The sequence below is a fragment of the Rhinolophus sinicus genome, chromosome 1, assembly GCF_057876585.1.
Source record: "Rhinolophus sinicus isolate RSI-liver-muscle chromosome 1, RSI-T2T, whole genome shotgun sequence".
Taxonomy (NCBI): Eukaryota; Metazoa; Chordata; class Mammalia; order Chiroptera; family Rhinolophidae; genus Rhinolophus; species Rhinolophus sinicus.
The window spans coordinates 60,506,487-60,526,630 of NC_142501.1; the positions used below are offsets into that span (position 1 = coordinate 60,506,487).

Sequence of the window (20,144 nt, forward strand, 5' to 3'; positions counted from 1 at the left end):
TCAAGGTGAATTGTAATTGAATCTACCTCGATTTTTGATGTTTGACGGCTGACAGCTTTCAAGCTCCCTGACTCCTGCTTCACCCTCTGCTCCACATTGGGTCAATTTTGTAAGACAGCCTGGGTGCTCTCTCCTTTAGTGTCAAGATCAAGCCATGCCAGGTGTGTGGGAAACCTTGCTCCAGGCCCACCCGCCTCACCAATAGAAAAGATGAGCTCATCCCCTTTCCTCACTCTCTAAAGTCATTTTCGGACCAGGTTTGGAAGCCACTCTGTTTTTCCAAGAAAACCTTTTCATACCCTGTTGGGGAATATGTGGCATCTGATGGTAACGTCACGTCTGAACCAAATTTTGATTAGGGTGCTCTATCTATCCTGCTTTTATGATGTGGCTACAATAAAAACATCGTGCACCAGATGTCATGCTTTCTATTACAGAACTCAGAGAAACAAAAATTTATTTCGTCAAAAATATCTAAGGCTGAAACCACAATGGTTATCTGATCATCCTAACAATTACCGAGATTCCCTCATAACTGAAACACTATTGCTGTTATAGAAGAGTATTTTTAAACAAAGGGATAAAATAAGATGTTTAATAACAACACGAAAGAGTGTTACTGTCCTTGTGAATAACCACAAACAATATGCTTGGAAGAGAAGAAACAGTTTCCTGGTGTCCTGTTCTACATTACTAAAGTCAATTGATTTTTATTGTATTGCTTACTTTGGTTCTAAGTGCATTATAAAAAAGTTTGGAATCATTCATTTTTTTTCTTTATAATTATTGTATTCAATACAAATATGATATTGTACAATTTGCACAACTTCTATTGAATTTCTGACCCTTAGAAATAAGCATATCATTTGCATGTCTATTTTTAGAAGTCATTTCCACCTACCAGTTAATCACTAATCAACTAGTACCCATGGGAGCTTGATAGCAAAAAATAAAATAAAAAGAGAGAAAAAAAAAAAATAAGCCAAATGAAATTTGCTTTTAACAGTGGAGAATACAGTGAAACCTGTAAGATTAAAACTGTGTTTTAGTAGTAACTAGAACATTTTGACTCCCAAATCAGGGTAAGAATAATGCCCCCTCCCCCTCCACAGAATTTCAAAGTGCACTGATTAGTACCACTTTCAGTTGTATATCACTTCCCCTAATACGTCCAGGAATGTGTGGTGCTAACAGTGTCCCAAAAGATAGTTCTGCTGGGCTTTTTTTGCCTCACCATGATGAGAAAGGAACTCAGTTTGTCCTAGAAGCAGCTTTTTCTAGAATGAACCCCTTCTTTAAGGAGTCATTGAACTTCTTGTACTACAGCCAAGTTCTAGAGAACTGAAACCTACACAAACTTAAGAAATCTGTTTGCTGCGCAACTGCTGGACATGCTCTTACACTACAGCATCAGTTGGACCTGGAACCATGTGTGCAAGATGACGTCCTTGGGTCAGCTTCCAGTTCAGCCATTTCCTCCACCACTGTGTGAAAAGATGCTCAGACTACAGGAATTTTTCAGGATGTGAAATAATATGATTTTCCCCACGTCAGGATAAAGTTCAGCCAAATGGCACCCCATGCTGAGGATGACCAAAATTCCCAATATTAAAAACAAACTTTGCATTTACTCACACTCTCGTTTTCAGAGTAAAGTCTGTCCACCACTGGATTAGGTGATGTCTCCAACCCAGAATAATCATATAATTTTTAGTTGATCAGAAAGAAACACTTAATGAATTATATTCAATTATGGCTGTTTCTTTACTAAGTTACCCATGCCTAATATCTACTCTATATTTAACTTATTCCTACTTTCTTAGAGAATAAATGTCGTTTTTGCTGTTGTGATTGTATGTAATAAGATGTTATACATTTCGGCTTATATTTTTGGTAGCATTCTTAGTATTATAAGTGTTATTGTGTGTGTGTGTGTGTGTGTGTGTGTGTGTGTGTGAGTGTATTTATATATTTTTCTTTTACCAATAAAAGTATAGATTTATGTAAAGTGAAAATGTATTATTAGTAGTAAAATAAAAACCATTTGCTAAAGTTGTTCTATTTACAGTTTTCTTCTGCTAGATTTCTATTAATAAGATCTTAATATTTGTATCTTTATTCATGCTGTGTGCATAGCCTATTTGCACCTGTGGAAATTCTATTTCAAGGTCTGCTTCTCCATGAAAATTTCCCCAAGCTCTTTATTTGGAATAAACCATCTCCTGTCTTTAAACATATCCTAGAACATCTTCAGCTTTATTGTAGAATATTGTATTCTTTCTTGCTGTGGACATGCCCATAAATTACACTGTGAACCATGGACTATGGTTTTTTCAGCTTTGAATTCTTCACATCAATCAATATACCAGCTCCCTGCCCTTCTACATAGTTCCTAATAGTTGAGTTGAAATCACAGCAATGGTACAAATGTCTTAACAATGTCTTAAACTTGAATAAAGGTAAGCAGCATTGATGGCGAAGGGGCCATTGCATGTTCATCGACTTCCAAATGGGGAGTCTCATAAACATAAGAACACATGAGTATATACTCAGTACATATTTGTAGAATGAATTTATAGTCTTATTTGAATTGCAAGACTGTCAGTTGCGACTGTAGGATTCATGCTACCCCTTGATAAATTTTGCCATTACATGTGACTTTAAAAAAACTTTAAATCTATTACAAATGAAAAATAGGACTTTTGATAAATTTAACTTTTGAAGACATGATTAAGAGTATAAATAAAAGAGTTAGTTTATAAGCATTTGCAGGGTTATGATAGTAACGATTTGGTTTGCTAGATGTTGAGTTAAAACTGTCATCTTTATTCTGATAAATGCTTCTCGAACAAATTGAAAGAGGGATTTGCAACTAGTGTTTCATAAACCTTTAAAAGTAAAATTATCATTAGTTATATAGACAAAAATCAACACAAAAAGTAAAAACTGTTACTTCACTAAGTTTTTATCTATCCAAAGACAGAATATTATTAACAATAATTCATGTCATTATAATCATAAAGTTGATGGTAATAACTAACATTTAGTTTGCTCATACTAATTTCCTAATTCCCAGTGGGTTAGTTGTGGCCTATTATTAAAGTAGCCTGTTCCCTATTTTTCAAAGGAAAAAAGTACTGGTAAGTTTTTGTCAATGTTATGTAGTAATTGGCTAGGCTGAGACTTGAACCCATCTTTATGTTTCTACAACACCTGTGGTTTTAGAGCTGCACTAAAAATGATTTATTCTGACTCGCATTGAATACCTTACATCTAATTTCTCAACATGTCCCAATTTGGACATTTTGGACCTATTATTAATCAAATATTTTACCATTCCTCATCTCCATACCCTTACTGAAGTGACTTTTACCTCCAGGAATCTCAATTTCTAGAAGAACCTCACTCAACATCTAATGTCCACCTGAGTTTTAAAAGATCTTTCCTGATTTTCTCAGTTAGATGTAAAATATTTTCCTTGAACATGCAAAATAAATTTCTATTCTCCTATGGTCCAGATCATAACCTATTTACCCTTTAGTTATTTCTATCTTCCTATGTTTCCTCCCCTCCTCCACCAAAAAACCATAACCTTCTAGACGACAGGAATTATATGCATTGCCCATTATTCTATCTACTGTGAAATCTGGCACAATAGAGTAATAATATTTTATGGTTTTAGAGTCCGATGTGGTTTAAATATGTTCAAAAAGTTCCTGATGATATAAAGAATAATTTTATCAAAATTAGAATTTTCCAAACTGATAGGGCCTGTATCTAAAATGGCGTGCATAGAGAATCCAATCATTAGGCAGAATTGGGTTAACTGACTTCTAAGGCATCTCATCTCCCCTGACAGTCTACAGTTTGATCTTCATGACAACTTTGTGAAGTAAGCAGAAGTGCCATTTAAGAAGACATATTTTTCTACTAGATTATTAATACCCTAGATACCAAAATATGAGCACCTCAGAAATGCTTAAATCTCTGATTATATTTATGTGGATTGTCCACGGATTGCTTTTTCCAATCATCTGGAATAGTGGTTTTTAAATTATTACTGTGGAGTTGAAGGACCTGGTGTGATTCACAAGGAGCAGAAGGTTTCCAGCACCTCATCCCATCAGCTAACTAACAGAAGCATTACTTTATTTATTAAATATATTGGAGTTGTGGGCAAAGTATATTATTAAAAAAAGTTTTCTCAAGGGATAAAAAGGAGGAAGAAAGGAACAGAGAGAGAGAGAAGGAGGAGAGGGAAAGAAGATGGACAAAGAGAAGGAGAAGGAGAAGAACAAAGGAAAGAAAAGAGGAGGGAAGAGAGAGAGGAGGAAGAAAGGAAAGAAGGAAGGAAGGAAGGGAGGGAGGGAGGGAGGAAAGAAGGACAGGAGGAAGGAAGGCTGGTTATACGCACAGATCTAAGGAATTAAAGGCACAAGGAGGAATGGAAACTCTCACAAGCTTTCCTAACAAATGATGACTAAGAAATTAAAACTATTTCACACACATAATTCAGGTAAATATGTAAACAGAGAGATAAAAATAAATGTTCCACAAAGGAATTATGTATATGCTCATATTTACCTTTTTACTAATATGTGAAATGATAGAAGGGAACAAATTTTTATCTAGCATTATTTCCAAGCAAATCGTGCTGAGGAAAAGACTAACTTGGGAGCACTAAGAGTTAATTACCTTTTCTGTCTGCTTATTCATTGTCAGAAAAAAAGGGGATATGTACTATTATATTTTCTTTCTTCTACCCGTTAAAAATCTATGCTGTGAGGATGTATCAGAAATTGAATCCCTTGAATTAGAGCAAAGAAATAAAATACTCTGACCTTTAGAGTATTCTCTTATTTTTGAGTGAAATGACATTTCCTTGGGTTACTTTATCATAGCTTTATATTCCTTACGTGTATTATACAGAAATTTAACTTTTAGTTATTTTTACTGGGACTGTATCTCTGATGCACATTAAACCTGTACTCGAGGTTTGAGGTTTGGGCGATGGCACAGAAGAGAAGAGTAAACAATAATGTCACCAGACAGAGTCACATAGAATGAAGCTAGTCTTGTTTCACTGATTGTATGACTTCCAAAGAGAAAGTATTCTAGGACCTTTTGAAATGTCTACCAAGAAGCAATTTAAGGTAGTGGTTAGGAACTTGTGCCCTGGAGTAGGATTGTCTGTGTTCTCTAATTCTAATTTTATGTCTTACTATCTAACTTAACTGTCAATGCTTCAGTTTCATCATTTGTAAAATGAGGATTATGATATTTCCCTCATAGATTTGTCGTTGATAGAATCAGAACATCCCCGCATGAAACTTAGACTAATACCAGAATACATATCAAATTCTTGGAAAAGGTTAGTCAATATTATTATCATGGGCTACGTCAGTACAAATAAATGAATACATAAAATGATAGCACCCACTGTTTTCCACGGCAAGACTTTTGTCACTTTGCATTGAGCACTTGTGATAAACTTCAACATAAATGTGGGACAAAAGAAAACAGCATCATATATAATATAAAACTGAGTTAGAATCCCTGATGTCACCTTGAACAACTGTAAAATCAGTTTCTTTGTAGGCTGCCTCTCTAGAGTGGCTACAAGAAAAAGCAACTTTGTGAGCCATGTGACCACTTTGCTCATGTGTAGTAAATATTCTATGAAGTACAGGGTGAAGATAAACTGTATCTGAAATACACAAGACATACTGAAGGAGAGAAAAATTAATGTAACATCTCAGGTCACTTTTAGAGCAGCTCATACTGGGGAATTTTACAAAGTATCACTGGAGGTCCTTTGTAAATCATAAGAAAATTTTATTTTAATAATCATTCTTTATTCACCCTTTCTTGATTTTCTTTGTGGTGTTTTTGAGGTGTATTTTTATACAAGTATATATATATATATATATTTTTTTTTCTTTTTTATGTATGTATACTGTTTATCCTTTTCACTTAATTTATGAGTATCCTATATTAGTGAAATTATTACTTCAAATTTAGTTTTTGTAAAGTTGCTTTCATTAATCAATCTATATTTATAGTTTCCCTGTCATCAGATGTTTTTACACAGTTACATTCTGTTTTATTTATTCTCCTTTCACTCATCTTTTGATGTGTTTATCTTCTATAATAGATACCATATTTGGCTCGTTTTTTGAAATGCTTTATTATAACACTATCATTTATACAAAACATGTTGAGGTTTTGTTCTCATATTTTCAAGCTCTTTGTCATGGCCTCTAACAATTAATTTATAAGCTATTTTATCCATAAACGAAACCTCAAAAATCCTGTTATGGCATGCTTGTTTCTTTATATATCTCTATTCTAATCATATTCGCTCTTTATTTTTATTTTTGGAGACAAATTATTTTTCATGAAAATGGATTTTGATTTTTTAAGAATAAATAAAAGGTTAATGAATCTGCATAGTCTAAATTTCAAAGAACATTACTATTGATTGTCATTATTTATGAAGTCATTAGACTTAGGTAGTCAGCCCTGATGACAGGAAGGAAGCCTCAACAAAATTAATAGAGCTGAGGTCTTTTTCTATGTTGTCATCTACCTCATTGTAGCTTGTACATTTGTAAATAAAAGTAGTGTTTTATTTCCATAGTAATTAAACAGAAAGGATTTAAAACTGTGAATCCTTTGAGTTTCTTGGATTAAAGTTCTCATGAATTCAATAACTTTATAGTTATTAGGCATTTTATACATTATCTTGCATTTTATATGACCTTTAAATAAAAATATATATATATTCGGTTCCTATTTTATACTCAATAAGTAGCAAAGTAAGTATTTCTAAAAGTCAAAGATTAGAATGAAAAGTTGATCTTAAATCAGTTAAACTGGATATAATTTGATCATTATTTGTGTTTTCCTTTATACTGAGTACATTTTCCTTCAGTGACAGTGACTCACTTCATACTTTACAGTGCTTTGTTAGTTTTCCTTTTATTCAGCCCCCTCAATTACAGTCTATAAATATACATATGGTGTATTTAAATTATTATAGAATTCATATTTTAAGTCACTAAGTCTCCAAAATTAAGGAACTTATTGTATTTTGCTCTCTAATTTCAAACTTTAAAACATAAGAAGTGAAACTGCCAACTTAATATTAAATTTGAGGTTAAATTTATAGAATAAATTAATTATTTTCAGAAATCTCAAGTACGGAATTAACAGGTTCTAAAGGTTGAGCTAAATAATAATCTTGACATGGTTTGATCATCACTTGGTTTATTCTTATTACTTGTTTTCATTTTTTTTATAAATCTAAACTGAATGAAAATTTTACCTTTAGACAGTACAACAGAGCTGTAAACAGAAGAGACACATTCACTCACTTCCTATAACCCTGGACACTTATCTTGCTTTAAAATACTGATTTTTTCATACTTTGAGCCTCTTACTGAGCAGTGAATGTTTATCTGTGTAAAATTCATTTCTGTTTCTGTTGGAATTTTCTTTGGAGTCAGTGGTGCTACCACTGAGAAGTCCTGAATGTGCTTTGTAGGTATCTTTGTTCTGTGTGGAGTATTCTCAGAGATTACATTTTCAGTTTTGGCTACCTTGGCTTCTTCCAAAACTATTAAAATCCCATCAAGTTGGTCCACCATAAACTTTGAATCTTCCTCAGTGACGTACACAGGTGTTTTTATTTTAATCACATTTTTATGAGGTTCAACAGCACTGAGCACCACTCACTTTTCTTTCATCTTGTAGATGACGTGTCATGTTTCCTTTGTGGCAGTCTTTTTCTGATGTCTCTTAATTACGTCAATTCCAATAAAAAGGCCAACACCACTAATATCTCCTATCAAACTGTGTTTAGCCTTCCTTTTATTTGGTAATTCAGTAAGATAATTCGCTACTCTTGTGACATTTCCTTGATGGTCTTAGTTCTCAGTTACATCAAGGATGACCAAACCAACAGTATAAGATAGTGGGGTTCCTTCACAGAATATTGAAATACTCCATCCCATAGCTGCTGAAGGCTTCTGCAGTTTCCTTGGTTGTTATCACAGGTGTCAATGGGTGGCCATTACCCACTGGTTTTCTCATTGTAATGATGTCCAGAACAAAGACTTAACCATGTATTTGGAAGCTCCAGGCATGTTTCTCAGTTTGGTCAAAGGCTCATCTTAGTGTTTGGTTAATTAATATTTAGAGCATGCCAAAACAAATCTAATTATTTTAATGTTCCATTTTTTAATAAACTAGAGAATAGCTTTATGTTAAAACTGGTCATTTAGGAAACACATAGCTATTTTATTTATAAGACAGAAGTTTCATTATTTTGAATTTGGGATCTAAATTTGTGAAATGTGAAAATCAAAAAAAACTGTTAGAAGAAAAAGATAAAAGTAAGTTGTAGGCATCCAAATATAAATTATAATATTCAATTATACAGGAAATAGTTACACATAATATTCTAAAACACAAACACACACATGCACATATACACTTGGCACTAAGTGACAAAAATATTAGGAACTTTTAACTTTTAGAAAAATCAATAGTATTTTTCAAGGATAATTTACAAATAATTTAAAAAGTCCAGAGAATTAAAATTATATTTGTAATAAGAGGAAACTGTTACTTGGGCACAGAATAACTATTATGAGGTGTGATCACAAAATATGGTGAATGTTTAAATTAAAAAAAAATGATCACAGTAAAAGACACATTGCTATTAATCCCCCTTAAAATACTTCCCTTTGCTTCAAACACACTTTTCCCATTATTCTAGTCACTTTCTGGAGGAGTTCTGGAAGTTCTCTTTCGTGAGTGTTTTTACTTCATCCTCCATCATGACAATGCTCTGTGTCACACATCTCTTGGTGTGGCAATTTCTGTCAAATAAAAACATTATGGTGTGTCCTCGTCTACCTTATTCACTGGATCTACGAGTAGCACCGTGCAACTTCTGGCTCTTCCCCAAAGTCAAAATAACCATGAAAGGTAAATGTTTTGAATCGATCCAGGACATCAAGGAAGCCACGACAGCACAGCTAAAGATACTCACGAAAGAGAACTTCCAAAACTGCTTCAGAAAGTGGCAAGAATGATGGGATAAGTGTATTTGAAGCAAGAGAGAGTATTTTGTGGGGGATTAATAGCAATGTGTCTTTTACTGTAATAATTTTTTTCTTTTAAACATTCACCATATTTTGTGATCACACCTCATATTTAACAGAGACAACTCAAATTCTAGGTACTCTTTTTTTTATTGTTGTTGTCGACATATCATACATTTAACAATTTGCAGTAAAGGAGTCACAAGACTTTTTTTTTCCCTTGTGAATAAACCTATCACATTTAGCCAATTTTGTTAAATTTTAAGTACATTTCATTGCTTCTATCTAACTCATTATTTGTACTCATTATAAACCCAGTAACACAAAATTTATTTTATGTGTACCTTCTACATTTATTATATATCTTCAAGTATATTTCATTATTACTTTTATATCTTGATACAACCAAACCCTTCTTTCTTTAAAAAAAAAAAAAAATTCCTTTTATCTCTCTTTTTTCCTAGATAAACAATAAATATCCATTTATCTTCATATACACCTACTAGATTACACACTTTTTTTTTTTACATTTGTTCAAAATAAACAGGTATGGAACATGATCCAAATCCATAAGTATGTCCTCTTTAGCTGAAGGCTACTCTATAATATATTACATATGATCACACATTATACTTTCTATAAATGTAATTTATCAGTCAATTTTAGATTAAGGTCTTATAGCTAAAAAGAATCTGGAAACTACTATTTAAATTTATCTATCTATCTTTATTTTTATGGCTTGAACAAGGTAGGAACTTTATAAGAATGAGTTCTTTTAAAAGACATCCTTTATTACAATTTCTTTTAGATGACACAATATTTTTTATAAACAGTTTTCTAGAAAAACATATTTTGCTTCATCCATAAAATCAATATGAAAATTTAGAGTTCCAATCATGTTAAAATGTCTTTGTGTTTGTGTGTGTGTGTGAAAACTTTTAAGATCTATTCTCTTGCAGTTTTCAAATATAAAATACAGCATTGTTAACTATAGTCACTATGTTGTACATTAAATACCAAGAACCCATTCTTCTTGTAACTGGAAGCTTGCATCCTTTGGACCACCTTCACATATTTTCTCTACCACCTACCACCACTCCTGGCAAGCACCAATTTGCTATCAGTTTCTAGGAGATTGGTTTATTTAGATTTCACGTATAAGTGAGATCATATAGTATTTGTCTTTTTCTGGCTTATTTCACGTAGCATGCCCTCAACATCCATCCATATTGTTGCAAGTGGCAGGATGTCCTTTTTTAAGGCTGGAGAGTATTTCATTTTTTATATATCACATTTTCTTTATCCATTCATCCATCGATGGATGCTTAGATTTGTTCCTTGTCTTGGCCATTGTAAATAATGTTGCAATAAACATGGGAGTGCAGATATTTCTTTGAGGTAGTGATTTAATTTCCTTCAGATAGATATCCAGTGGATCATATGGCAGTTCTATTTTTAATATTTTGAGGAATCTCCATACTATTTTCCATAGTGGCTGCACCAATTTACATTGTCATGAACAGTGCACAAGTATTCCCTATTCTCCATATCCTCACCAGCACTTGTTATCTCCTGTCTTTTTCATAATAACCATTTTAACAGGCAGAAGGTGATATCACATTGTAGTTTTGATTTGCATTTTCATGGTGATTACTGATGTTGGGCAACTTTTCATGTATCTGTTGGCCATTTGGATATCTTTGGAAAAATCTACTCAGATCCATTGCCCATTTTTAAACCAAGTTATTTGATTTTTTGCTATTGAGTATAATGACATTTTTTTACAGAAATTGAAAAAAATCACTTTAAAATTTGTATGGTAACACAAAAGATCCAAATAGTCAAAACAATCCTGAGGACGAACAAAGATGCAGACGTCACATTTCCTGATTTCAAAGCATATTTCAAAGCTCTAGTAATCAAAAAAGTGTGGTAGTGGTTTAAAAAAACAAAAAAAAAAAAAAACAGACACTGATTTTTGACTGGTATTTGAAAAGGGAACAATAAACTCAATAGAGAAAAGATAGTCTATTAAATAAAATGATGTTGGGAAAATTGGATGTTCACAGGCAAAAGAATGAAGCTAGACCCATATCTTAATACCATTCACAAAAATTACTTTGGAATGATTAAAGTCTTAAATATAAGACCTGAAACCATAAAATTCCTAGAATAAAACAAAAAGAAAAAGTTCATTGATGTTCATCTTGACAATGATTTCATGGATATAATAGCAAAAGCACAAGCAAAAAAATAAAAGCAAACAAGTGAGACTATATCAAACCAAAAAGCTTCTGCATAGCAAAAGAAATGACAAACAAAATATAAAGGCAACATACAGAATAGGAGGAAATATTTGTAAACTACATATCTGATGAGAGGTTAATATCCAAAATATATAAGGAACTCATAGAGTTCTTAGTCTTAAAGTAGATTATTTACACCGTAATATAATTAGGAAGAAGACATAAATAATTGTTTTAAAACCAATATTAGTAACTCTAATTTTTAAAAAGAGCCTTATATCTATTAGAAATAATAAATTAACTTAAAAAAATTATAAACCTCTGTATTTACAAATTATATTTTAAAAGACTTTGAATTATGTTTCGAAGTTCTGAGTATCACATTTTTCTTATCTCTAACCAAAACCATGGCTATTGGCTTAATTCAGTTAATTTTAGAATATTTTTTGCAGAAAAACATATTTACTATCTAGCTTTTCATAGAGTTGTGTTTTTTTGGGGGGGCGGAGGAGGAGTTTTCTTCAGAAGAGTCAAAATATTTAAAGCATGGCAAATTGTGTTTTTTAAAAGTTTTCCTGAATTTTTTTCATTTTAAATTTATAATTAAATCCTAAATATGTTTTAATTAGAACCCGACCTCCAGTAGATTATAAGAGCCCTTAAAATGTGATTTATTGATTATTTGTTTTATAGAGCCTCTCAAGTGAAAAATCTCATTCATATAAAAAGTTCCTCAAACTGTCATTGCAAGTCCAAATTGCCCTTGATGAAATTATGCCAATTAAAGAGATTTGCACATAAATTAGGATTGTAACATGAGACATGAAGGAAACAGGCTTTTAGTCTGGAGGGAACACAGATTTAAGAAACTTAAAAACTTAGCAGTAGTCAGTAAGGATTATAGCTGTGAAACCACATATCTTCACAACCTGGTCATCACCAAAGACTAGTGGCCCTGTCAGAGGGAATTGAATAAAATATTCTCAGGAACACAAAGATAATACTGAGGAATGTCCTTGTAAGATTTTGAAAAGGTGAACTGATGTAACATTTGCCCAAAGGACACCGGTGTGACAGGGTATTTTGAAGTTGTCAGCTTCTAATGGAGTTTTTCTGACCACTATCCGTCACCTGCCCTTTGAACTTCATCTTATAAACTAGAGGTCAGCAAGCTACAGCCAGCAGTCTAAATCCAGACCAACATTTATTTGTGTAAATCAGGTTTTGTTGGAACACAGTCTCGTGCATGCATTACATGTTGTCTATAGTTGTTTTCATGCTACAATACAGATTTGAGCAAAGACTGGTCTACAGAGCGTAAAATATTTACTATCTGGCCTTATGCAGAAAGACATTTGTTGAACCTTGTTAGAGATATAAAGTCTTATAGACAATAGACAAGTAGAGAGGACAGTTAATGACAAATGAATGCTTTGGAGGATTCACACACACACACACACACATACACACACACAAAAGTGTACAAAGTTGACCAATACCAAAAAGTCTTTTCTCAGGATGAAGATGAAAACTTAATACTGAAGATTGTGAAACATTGAAGCTCAGATTAAGCGTATGACTTACTTAATACTCAAGGGCAGGGCGGCTTCAGCAGGGGAAGGCTCCAGGTACCTCATATATGCACACGGTTATAGAGTTGAGTTTCCTGTCAGCCTCAGAGGGATTGGCCGAATCTTGCTGGGAACTCTACTTGCTAAGCTTCACCAGCCCAAGAGTATCAGTAATAATCTAGCGTTAGGTTTATTAGCTTGCTACAGCAAAGGAAAAGGCAAACCACGAGGAACCGTGAGGATTTTCAAAATGGGGAATCAGGGAAGGTTATTTATAGTATTTTGGGTGTTGAAATTAGTCACAGAATGGTATGCACAGGGAATGAATGGATTTTGCAAAATAGGGAGTTGCTGGAAGATCAGTGGTCTCACCCGTAAAAATACATGTCTCGATAGGATTACTATGAGATCAGTTGGTCTGTTTTAGTCTGGCATGTACATGTCTGAATAAATTGATGTTAAAAACTTGAACTTAGATAAGTGTATCTTGCATGTCATGCTCTCATAGATAGAGTTTTGTAAGTCCTAATACAGTTTTGAAACAATTCTTTTTTGTTTGTTTGTTTCAAGTTTCAGTATAAGAATATATGCTCGTACACTGGAATCATAAACAGTACATTCAGGTTTGTGGGAAGAAGATGCAGTTGAGGATGGGTACAGCTGCTATTTGCACTTTTCTTAAACTGGTCCAGCCTAGTTTATAAGATGCCCACTCCTCCCTCCTTTCACCTAGAAACAATCACTGATAAGAGTGAAGAATGGAGTCCCCAAACGCTAAATGCTCCTGCCAAGATCTCTCCTTTCCCCCCATCCCCCGACATATTCTGCTTTATCCCACTATTTTCTGCTTTAAACTCTGGGGGAATCCTCAATGTTTTTTTTAGTATGTCACCTCCAAAAGCCCAGGTCTCTCTGGGTATGTCTTGTGTTTCAGACGATAGATTGTGAGCTTACAATCCATTTCCACATGAGTATTTTTTATACTCTGTTTGCTTTATTTTTTTATAGCCCTTATCATCATCTGATATAATATGTACATATTTCACTTTTTTTTTTTAATATTGGTGTTCCCTTTTGTGGTAGGCAGAATTCTAAAGATGCCTTCTTCCCAAGTTTCTTGTCTGCTGTTTATTTAATCAAATGCTAATATCGGTACTGCTGTGAAGGGATTTTGCAGATGTAGTAAAATTCCCCACACAGTTGACCTTATGATAACACAGATAATCCATTCATCCAGGTGGAATTGACTCAATCAAACTAAGCTCTGGCTGGTAGCAGAAAGGGAAAAAAAAAGAGAGAGAGAGATATTTGAATTAAGAGAATAATTTGATGTGTGATTGCTGATTTTGGAGATGAAATGGGTCATGTGCAAGGAGCAGCCACAAGGAGCTAAGAGTGGTCCTTTGCTAACAGTTAATAAAGAAATGGGGCTCTTAGTGTCACAATAACAAGGAAATTAACTCTGTTAACAACATAATGATCTTGGAAGCAGAGTTTTCCCTAGACTCCTGGTGAAGAGCCTACCTCTTCCAATATCTTGGTTGTTTCATCCTTGTGAGAACCTAAGCAGAGGACCCAGCTAACATCAGTCAGACTTCCTACCTACAGTACGTAGATTATAAATGGGTGATGCATTCAGCTGTTATGAGAATAATTTTTTTCCCCATTTTGTTCACTGTTATCTCCTTAGTGCCTAGAATTTTGCCTGACACACAAGAAACATTTCAGAAATCCAATTAACCTACCAAACTAAAACACAATGAATAGTTTGAGACTGTTTTAATCTTGTAGACTCACTATAGATATTTCACTGTAAATCCAGCTGAGTAAAGGATTAATGGTTAAAAGTTTGAAGAGTCCATCCAAAAATCTTACATAATCTCTGATGAAATTTTATTGAAATTATAAAAGGCACCAATGATACAATTACAAGTGTTTAATTTTTTTTAAAGATGAATTGATTACCAGACACTGAATACTTAATTTAATGCATGTTTTAGTGCACTTTATGTGACATAAATTAATTTGCAATAGAGGCAGGAAACCTATCTCTAAGGTAATTAGTCATGGTCAAATCTTAATTATCTTCTTAAATGGGAAAACAACAGGCTTATAAAGATATCTACTATGGTATTCTTCAGTGGTACTTTCTTTTATTTGTTAATAACACTTTCCACTAAAATAAAAAATCCTATGATATAGATTTTAACTCAAGGACTTTGAAATAATGATACCCATTTTCAAACACCTCCAACCTTTCAAGCTCTGTATATTCCTTACAATTACACTACAAGGTGCTTTTATCTCATTTTATACATGAAGAAAGAGAGCCTCAGAGATATTAGGTAACAAACTCAAGGTCAGAAAAATTGAATTGGTAAGCCTAAGATTCCAGCCCAGGTGGATGCATAACTGAAATTCCATGTTTGTTCTACTCTACCACACTGTCAATCCGTGATGTTTTATTTATTAAATGCATCCATAATTGTTACAAATATATGTATATGTAAAATTATATCCATGTATGACTATTTGCACAGTATTTGTAACAGAAATTTATTGAACATAAACAAGATACTATTATTATTTTCCTAAGTGATTTCATCTTGGAAACTGTCAGAAAGACAGGGTTGCATAAAATTTAGTCATGTGGGAAATAGTCACATTTGCAAAACAAGTACAAAGTGAGTTGACTTTGATCTACAAACAGACTGAACAACCTTAAAGTGACCAATTATCAATTAATTGACATTTCTTTTTCTTTCTTTTTTCCAACACACGTTTATTGAGGGTTCATCATGTGCCTGGCATTGTACTATAGGCTAAATTCAACATGAGAGTTGTCCTTGGTATTTTGGGAGCTTTGAGAGAGAGTTGAAGCTGAAAGATGAGTAGATGTTAGCTTTAAGTAGGGCAGTTTAGAAGGAAAAAGAGAGGAAGAGTGTGGGAATATTCCAAATGAGAGAAAGCAAGTGAAAGGGACTGAAGATGAAGGAAAACTTGCTTTTTGCTGAGGCATGTTTGGTTAATAGAGTCCATCGCATGAGAAAGAAGCACAGAAGACAGAGATTAAAAAAGGGTGAGATTTGTGTGTGCAGTGCCTTCTGGGTCACATTAATAAAGTTGAAATTTATGTAATGCCAGTGAAGGGAATGCAATGAGTAGGCTTTTTAATTTGTTAATTCATTCATTCAACAATATTCATTAAAGGCTTGCTATGTGTACGGTGTGCCAGGTGCTGGCTCATGGGTTAGGAGCTACAGACTGCAGTGAATTTGTCACTGTGAGGGTCCTTTCCCTCATAGAGCTTATTATCTAGATTGATGGTTTTCAAAGGTCACTCTGCCTCAGCATAAATAATGAATTGTAGCAAGGAAGGAGCAGATAGAGGGAGTTGGAGCAAGAAGCAAACGGAGACGGTTGTCTGAGCTACGGGGTCAGGATCAAGCCATAAGGAAGTCATTGGTGACAAAGATGGGGATATATTAGATGGAGGCATTTAGAACCCCACTTTTTTTTTGTAAAGTTAGGAGCAAATGGAGGGCAGATACTGTATGTCCTCATCATTGTATTTACAGTCCTTATCTACTAATTTAACCTGGAGTCTAAAATCATCATCATTGCCAGATCATCAGTTACCAGCATTCTTGACTTTAGAGGGTGCCCAGCATCTGCTTAACCTACTGATTGGGACTGAATTTAATGACTTTGGGTCCTTCTTCCTGACTTTTTAAATTTCCCAAAATGTACTATTCTCTGGGTAATGAATATCTTTACTTTTAGAATAGTTTTCTTTTCAGAATCATAGAGATACAGTCACATTCAATTAAATAGCTCGTAGTACGGTGATGAGTGGTTGATAAATCTCTCTTTCCCCCCAAATATTTAGTAATCTACTCAAAAATTTACAAGATGGTCCCTTCCCAACTTGATTACCTACTTTTTGTAACTATTTGTAACTATTTGTGCATTTTTTGTTGTTGTTGTTGTTCTGTGCAGTTGGTTCTTGTACAGATATTTTTGTTCTATAATGTATCTCGCATATAAATGTTGTTTCTCCCTCACAGTATTTAAAACAAAAATGTTGAAATAATTATTTGAATTTTCTTCCCTGCCATTTAAAGAAAAAGTAAATAATTTTGCTCCTTTTCTGTTTTTCTTAGTTTTTAAAATTATATTATGTTTATAAACTGCATGTTTTTAAAATTACAGTTTTGGTTTATAGAAAAGCAAATATATTTAACAATTAATAATTTTCTAAATATTAAAGGTAGACTAGAATTGTAATTTACAAGACAGTTTATTCTTCTACCACATTCATGAAAAAAAAACATGGCTTTTTATATGTACTCCCTGTTTGCAGCCCCTAATTCTCTTGGAAAAAATGATATTTGGAGATTTAAAACGTTTTAGGTTTATATTTAGATCTGATAGGAATGAACTTCAGAATGTATTTCATTCTTAGCTCCCTGACAATTTTTAACATGTTTATGCTTAATTTTTATTAGTCATGTTATAGCTTATTTGTACATTTGATGAAAGTCACAGGGTTGAATTTGAATATATTTGTATTGAACTTTTCTTTTGCTAAAGTTTATTTGTTTTCATTTGGCTAGCTATTCTTCAATCTCAAGTGTTACACATTCAAACTTCAGTAGCATTATATTATAAATCGTGTAGAATAAGTTTGACAGTTTGGGAGAAAAATGTATAGAAGTATTTCTTCAAATTGTCATAGCACTTTGGTAGTTTTGAACTGTGTGAAAATTAAAGTGTATGAAAGAAGTGTTGAATATTTCTTAGACATCCTATGCCTACTCCAATTTCTAATTTGACAAACACCTTTATAAAAAATTTCAACTTTATTTCCCTATCCACTTTTTTCTATCTTCCTTTTCGTCATATTTTTAGCAATATGTTTAGCACCATCATTGCAGAAATGGAAAATTTAGGGAAAAAAATCCTCAATCAAAACCTCCATTTTGTACATGTCATCCCATATAAGATAATTCAATATTTATAAGTGCTTATAGACTGCGACAATTAAAGTAAGCTAACAGGTACCTTAAAAGAACAAACATTTTGAATTACTATTAAAAAGAAATAAGCATTTGGAACTATTCTTATTTAAGTAAGCTCTTAACAAAACTGGGCTTCCCTATTCTAACTTTCATCTTTCCTTTACACTTTGAGGGCAAAGTTTGTGAAATAATCTGAAGATTTACATCCAGAAATTGATGGATACATTATAGATATTAAAAGGTGGGGAGGAAATAAGGCTTTTCTTCTGGATAGTAGTTTCTAAAACAGTACATTTAATCTGTTTCTCTGGCACTTGTTCTATGATGAAATCTCCCTTGTAGAAGGTTTCTACATAATTCAGCCAGGCTTTCCTTAAATTTGCAAGAAGTTGACCTATGAATAAAACGTGTAATTTCTGCTTATGGTTTATGTTAAAGTCAAATATTTTTCTATTACTTTGAAGTCTTTTAAATCTTAATTGTGTGTATTAAAAGTGTATTATTTCCCACTCAAAATGGTTTCTGCTTTTAATATGCAAGCACAATAGGTGATTGGCTAGTCTCCAAAGAAATTAACAACTGTGGATTTTAAAATTCTATTCAATTTTCCTGCTTATAAAATCTTAACAGTATCCTTTTGGCTTTATGAAAGTGGGCTATAAAATTGACTGATAAACAAGTTAAGAAGTTGATTTCACCCCTATGTATAAAAACTGATATGGAAAAATCAGGTTTCATTAACTATTCAAGGATTATTATTCTTCTCTCTGTTACAGACTCTTGAACATAGAGGGCGCTATTACATTAATGAAGATCAACATTCCAAGCAGTGTTTGTCCTTTTAATGGCAAGGCCATGTACTCTAATGTGTTACATGATCTCTGTGTATTAATCATCTTGTCTTTCTCTCAGTAAATATCTTTTTTATAATGCTTTAATAAAGCCTTTTACATAGACTTTCATGTGAGATAAGTAAAGATGTGAATGTTGAATACATAGAAATATTTATGAAAAACATTAGCTGATACATGAAATGTCTCCTGAAGTTTCCTGACAACACCACTCTTAATTTTTAACACATATTATAATGTATCATGACAAAAATCAGTCAACATGAGTCACTGGACATTAGATATTAAAAATTATAAACAGATTAATTTGCTCTGACATTCTGGAAATGCACATGTTTTGTCATATTTGTGCCAGGATATACAGACCACAATATTTAGTCTGAGCGACGCACAACAATTCTGGCAACACATCCAGTAGTCTCAGCTAATTGTTATGTTGATCATTCCAAGAAAAATAAGGTTGTTTAAAGTATTATAATTTTGAGTTGTGTTAATCTGTAAATTGTAATCTAGCTAGTTTGAAAATACATACAGAGGGTATCTAATTGAATAACAGGTAGTATGCCTTTGGATGTTTTCTAAACTGAGAACAATCAGAAAAGAGGTACCACTTTATCAATGTGGAATACTATTCACTTCTCTCTTCCAAGCTCTTAATATTTTACTCATTCCTAAATGCTGACTTCATGTGTTGCTCACTGCACTGCTGTTTTCCTTTGGCAAAATACTGAGACAGTGGGCCAGCTTCTGAAAATGACTCTTAGCATACAGAATATATTATTGGAATGATTAGGATATATAGTTACTGATTATCGTCTGGCTTTACATACAATAGATGCCAGACAAAAATACTTTAGAAATAGCACATATATTAAGTGCCTTAAAGGTGTTTGAATCCTTACAATAATCCTGTTGCCTACAATCTCCTCAAGATAATGGCCTGAAAGAGTACAGAAAACTTCATGAAAAAAAAAAAAGAAGAATTTTGCAATTTTGAAATCATCATAAATAATTAAGAGTAGTGACTACTGAATGCAGTATTACAGAGATATTCAAATAATCATTTTGATTATGATACTATTAGATTGTGTTTTTTGCAATTATTTTCAACCTTTTAAACCACAATTACGTTTGCACCCACCTAATAACATTGACATTTTTAATGAATTTTGAAAATAGAAAATTGTAGAGCATTCCAGTTAGAATTATTAATATGTATGGTTGTGTGTGTGTGTGTGTGTGTGTGTGTGTGTGTGTACATACATATCATGGTTAAAACACAGATTCTGATACCTGATAAACTCAGGTTTTGATTCTAACCCAATCACTCACTATAGCACCTTGC

At 33.0% G+C, this 20,144-nt stretch overlaps 1 pseudogene; it reads right to left on the reverse strand.

Moving 5' to 3' along the window:
- Positions 1-7,422: 7,422 nt before the first annotated feature.
- Positions 7,423-20,144, reverse strand: part of LOC109452922 (ethanolamine-phosphate phospho-lyase pseudogene) — a 55,436-nt pseudogene continuing 42,714 nt past the window's right edge.